Source organism: Triticum dicoccoides, chromosome 2A, assembly GCF_002162155.2.
Source record: "Triticum dicoccoides isolate Atlit2015 ecotype Zavitan chromosome 2A, WEW_v2.0, whole genome shotgun sequence".
Classification (NCBI taxonomy): Eukaryota; Viridiplantae; Streptophyta; class Magnoliopsida; order Poales; family Poaceae; genus Triticum; species Triticum dicoccoides.
In genome coordinates, this window is record NC_041382.1 from 521,022,077 (window position 1) to 521,027,882 (window position 5,806).

Here is a 5,806-nt window from a genome sequence, read left to right on the forward strand (position 1 = left end):
GCATGGCCATTTCACTCGGCGTCCGTCGCCTGATGGTCTATGGCGACTCAGATTTAGTGGTCAACCAAGTGATGAAGGAGTGGGACGTGAGAAGCCCAGCCATGACTGGATACTGCAGTGCGGTGAGGAAGCTGGAAAAGAAGTTCGAGGGGTTGGAGCTTCATCATATACCCCGACTGAAAAATCAAGCAGCTGATGATCTAGCAAAGATAGGTTCCAAGAGAGAGGCCATTCCGAGTGGTGTGTTCTTGGAGCATATACACACTCCGTCAGTCAAAGAAGACCCTTTCACCGAAGAAGCTCCACAGCCCAAGAGTGCCATGGATCCGACTGAGGTTGAAGTCCCAGCAGTGGTCGACTTGGTCATGGAGGTCTTGGTGGTCATTCCCGACTGGACAGTTCCGTATATCGCATATATCCTGAGAAAAGAGCTTCCGGAGGATGAGGAAGAGGCTCGACAGATCGTCCGTCGATCTAAAGCCTTTACCGTAATCAAAGGACAGTTATATAGAGAAAGCGCGACTGGAGTTGGTCAGAAGTGCATAACACCAGAAGAAGGTCGAATCATCCTTAATGATATCCACTCGGGAACCTGTGGTCATCATGCGTCCTCTCGGACCATCGTGGCCAAAGCATACCGAGCCGGATTTTACTGGCCAAAAGCGAATGAGATGGCAAAGGAAATAGTGGATAAGTGCGAGGGATGTCAGTTCTACTCGAATATGTCGCACAAGCCTGCATCAGCTCTGAAGACCATTCCACTCGTCTGGCCTTTCGCAGTATGGGGGTTGGACATGGTCGGTCCTTTGAGAACAGGGCGAAGTGGCTTCACGCATGTGCTGGTGGCAGTCGACAAGTTCACCAAGTGGATTGAGGCTAAACCAATCAAGAACCTTGACGCCGGTGCTGCTGTTAGCTTCATCAGGGAACTGATATTCAGATATGGAGTCCCGCACAGCATCATTACGGATAATGGGTCGAACTTTGACTCGGAAGAATTCAGGGATTTCTGCAACTCTCAAGGCACATGAGTCGACTACGCTTCGGTCGCCCATCCGCAGACGAATGGACAAGCAGAGCGAGCCAATGGCCTGATTCTCAAGGGATTGAAACCCCGACTGATGCATGATCTCAAGCATGCAGCTGGAGCTTGGGTCGACGAACTTCCCTAGGTGCTTTGGGGACTGCGGACCACACCTAATCGGTCGACCGGAAGAACTCCATTCTTCTTGGTCTACGGAGCTGAAGCAGTCTTGCCGAGTGATCTTCTCCACAATGCTCCTCGAGTTGAGATCTACAACGAAGCAGAAGCTGAACAAGCGCGGCAAGACGCAGTCGACCTTTTAGAGGAAGAAAGGGAGATGGCTCTGATCCGATCGACCATCTACCAACAAGATTTGCGTCGTTTCCACGCCAGAAATGTGAGGGGTCGAGCCTTCCAGGAAGGAGATTTAGTTCTCCGAGTGGATCAGAAGAAACCACACAAGCTTGCTCCTTCTTGGGAAGGACCCTTCATCATCACCAAAGTTCTCCACAACGGGGCGTACCGTCTTTACAACGTCAAACATAATATCGACGAGCCCCGAGCTTGGAACGCGGAACTACTCCGCCCATTCTACACTTAAGTTTATCACTCGGACGAGTTGCAATAAAGTACTCCTGTAGTTCATGGATTTCAAAATAATAGTGTCATAGTTCCTCCATAATTTTTGTCACTTTTTATTTTTGTCCAATAAAATTTTCCCCTCAGTGGGTGACTTAGCCGCGAATCCGTTTCGCCTAAGTTTGTAAAAATCCTTACCGAGTGGTGAGCCAGATTCCCACTCGGAGGCTTAGCTGCGAATCCGTTTCGCCTAAGTTATAAAAATCCTACCGAGTGGTAAGCCAGACTTCCACTCGGAGGCTTAGCTGCAGTCCAAGTACTCTCCTAAGATATAAAAAATCCTACCGAGTGAAGAGCAAACCTCTCACTCGGGGGCTTAGCTGCAGTCCAAGTACTCGCCTAAGATATAAAAAATCGTACCGAGTGGTAAGCCAGACTTCCACTCGGAGGCTTAGCTGCAGTCCAAGTACTCGCCTAAGATATAAAAAATCCTACCGAGTGAAGAGCAAACCTCTCACTCGGGTGCTTAGCTGCAGCCCAGTGCTCGTCTAAGTTATAAAAAATCCTACCGAGTGAAGAGAAAACCTCTCACTCGGGGGCTTAGCTGCAGCCCAGTGCTCGCCTAAGATATAAAAAATCCTACCGAGTGAAGAGCAAACCTCTCACTCGGGGGCTTAGCTGCAGCCCAGCGCTCGCCTAAGTTATGAAAATCCTACCGAGTGACGATCAAACCTCTCACTCGGGGGCTTAGCTGCAGTCCAAGTACTCGCCTAAGTTATCAAAATCCTACCGAGTGACGAGCAAATCTCTCACTCGGGAGGCTTAGCTGCAGCCCAGCGCTCGCCTAAGTGGATTAAGGAATAAGTCGACTGCAGTGAGCGTCTTGCTTTGAACCTGCAAAAGACATTTCGAGCCAAAAGCAATCATATTCAAACACCAAATTCAAGTTCAGATCGATACCTAAAGGAACCGAAAGTGCTCAGGCGCTAAGCCTGTTAAGGTTTATCGGTTACAACTCCACTCGGCATACCGAGGCAAATTTAAAGCGTCGAGCTTAGAAGAAGTTTTTTACCCCTCCTGTGGAGGGCTGGAAGGTGCAACAAACTCATCAAGATCAATTCCATCTGCGATCCGAGTGGCAGCAGCAAGGAAAGTTTCCATAAAGGACCTGAAGTCGTGTTTCTTGGTGTTGGCCACCCGGAGGGCAGCCAGCTTGTCTTCTCGTGCATATTTGCAGTGGACTCGGGCCAGACACAGAGCAACATCTGCACCACACCGAGCCGAGGACTTTTTCCACTCCTGCACTCGACCAGGGACAGCGTTCAAACGAGCCATCAGCGACTCGAGGTCGTTCTGGAGTGTCTCCCCGGGCCAGAGCGTTGAGTCGATGCGAGATGTGGTGACCTTCAGCCTTGCAAGATAGTCCACGGTAGCTGCAACACGGGACTCCAGTCGGAAAACATTCATGGCAACTTCGTCGTTCACCGGAGAATTGACGGGGTCAAGGTTTGGTTCCAGCCGGCTAGTCTCTTCTTCAAAGTTTTGACAAAATTCTGCAAGGACGATCACCCAGTCAAGGCAATGGTCGAATGAAAAAAACCACAGTTGAAAATGATTGTTGAAGGTTTACCTTCAAGCATAAGAAACAGCTTCTTGGCAAGACCACTCAGGAAAACCTCCAGATCATTTTTCTTCCCAAGAACAGCTTTCAGAGTAGCATTTTCTTGCTCAAGCTTTGTGACTGAAGCTAACTTCTCGTCAACAAGCTTGATCTTCTCAGCTAGTTCAAGGTCTTTTTTCCTTTGGGCCTCCCTCACCTTACCTGCAAGTTACAGCAAGATCAGATTTTGAAACAAATGAAGGGAAAAAGCAGTCGTTGAGGCCTCACCAAACATACCTTCGGTCTCCTCCTTTGCCTTCGTCAGATTCTCCTGAACCAGCTTCAAATTCAGCTCGAGCTGAATGTGCTTGTTTTCCAGTTCAGTGTAGCGAGCCGCAAGGTCACAGGAGTTCTGCGAAGAACCAATCGACTAAATGTCAAAGATAATTCACTTCCGAGTGGAAAAGGAAAAATCACGCGTTTCTAAGACTACAGCCGAATCCAAGCATTCGACCGTAGTCTCGGGGACTACACCCAGTGGGTGCACTTAGCGTGCCCCCACCGGTTTGCGAAATCCATTCGCCATAGTCGAATGACGGAAAGACTGAAATTATAAAGCCTAAGGCCGACCGCCAGCAGTCGACCCTAGCCTTGGGGACTACACCCAGCGGGTGCACTCAGCGTGCCCCCGCTAACACGGAGTTTAAATTGACACACCCAGTGGGTGATTACTATAAATTCTGGAAAGAAAACAAGCGGTGGTCGACTGACCTGAACATTGCTTTGAAGGGCGGAACTGGCGTCGTAAGCTGCCTGGCTCACATCCCGGATGGTCTTCAACTGCTCCATCATGATCCCTGCCTGGCGTATCGCCTCCTTCGCGGCGCCAGCTTGGTCCTCTGGGACATGGTGCGTCTTGAAGAGGGAGGGCTGCAGAGCACTCGTCAGTGGATCTGCGAAGGACACAGTGTGTCGAGTGGTGTTCTCCTCCTCCGCGACCAGAGTCTCAGGCACCGTCACATCCTGGGGCACCCTGCTGGCAGACGCTTTCCTTCTCATTCTGTGCTTCAGCGGTTCATCATCTTCATCATCATCAGGGAGAGTGATAACAACATTGGATGGAGCTACAGAAAAGAATCAGAATTAGAGATCATGAGTCAGTCGACTAGAAACGGGGTTAAGAGTATAGTACCAGGTTTTGAGGTTGCTGCGTCCTCCATCTCATGATCGTCAGCCCGGGCTGAGGTCTCAGAAGTAGCAGCACTACAACTCCAAAGAGTCAGTCGACTAACTCCAGCGCCAACCAGAGATAAAGTTCACACAAAACAAGAAGACTTAAGCAACATGATTACCCTGATATGGTGGGGATGGACACCTTCATCTTCGGCAGGTGCTTGGTCGGCTTTGACGGGGCCGCCCTGGGCTGCTTCGACGCCTTTTCAGTCGGCGCCGGAGAGGTGGTCCGAGGATGCTTGGTCGACTGTGTAACAGTCGCAACCCCCTTGCCACATTCAGTCGCAGGGTCATGGACAAGTTTCGACCGCCTTTCCGAGCGCGGTGGTGCGACCTCCTCCTCCTCCTCCTCTTCCTCGTCCTCACCATCATCATCATCGTCGTCGTCATCGTCGTCATCATCATCATCATCCTCAGCGGCGTCCAAGTCGCACTCCTCCTCCTGGCTCTCGCCCCCGCTCGCTTCTCCCTCCTCAGTCGGAGCCTGTGCTCCGTTGGGCATCGAGTACAGCTCAGTGAGGGCCTGATAGACATCAATACAAAGATCAGTCGACCGATCGGCAGAGAAAACAGAAATAAATGTGACGAGAATACAATGGGAAGTGGAGCAGACATACCTTGTTTGGATCACTGTGGCAGTCCAGTGGAGGAATCCTTCTGGCTCCGCGAGGGTTATCCTTGTTCCCAGTAACGGCGGCCATCCACCTTTCCAGAGTGGCATCGTCGACTGTTTCTGGATTGACCCGAGTCACATCCTCAGTCCCTAGTACAACCACATGCAATGGCTCCGGAACTGAAGAGGCTGGATACGACGCCTAAGGAAAACCTCCAGGAGATCCATACCCGTCACTCCCTCCCGAACCAACTGAACTACACGCTCCATCAGCATCTTCACGTCAGCTTTCTCCTCCGGAATCACCTTCAGAGAGGAGGGCTTGTTCACTCGGCCCATGGTGAACTGAGGGAGTCCACTCGACTGCCCTGGCGTCGACTGATCCTGGCAGTAGAACCAGGTCGACTGCCAGCCTCTGACTGATCGGGAAATGTCATGGCTGGGAGGGTGCTCTTGTTCCTCACCTGGATCCCCAGACCCCCACACATTTGAACAACTCGGGTTTTTTCGTCGCCCGGGCTCGCCTTCTTCACGGTCTGAGAGCGACACGTGAATATGTGCTTGAACAAACCCCAATGCGGTCGACAACCCAGGAAACTCTCACACATGGACACAAATGCGGCAAGATAGGCGATAGAATTCGGGGTGAAGTGGTGGAGTTGCGCTCCAAAGAAGTTCAAGAAACCACGGAAGAAAATGCTCGGCGGCAAAGAAAATCCGCGGTCGACATGGGTAGCCAGAAGCACGCACTCACCCT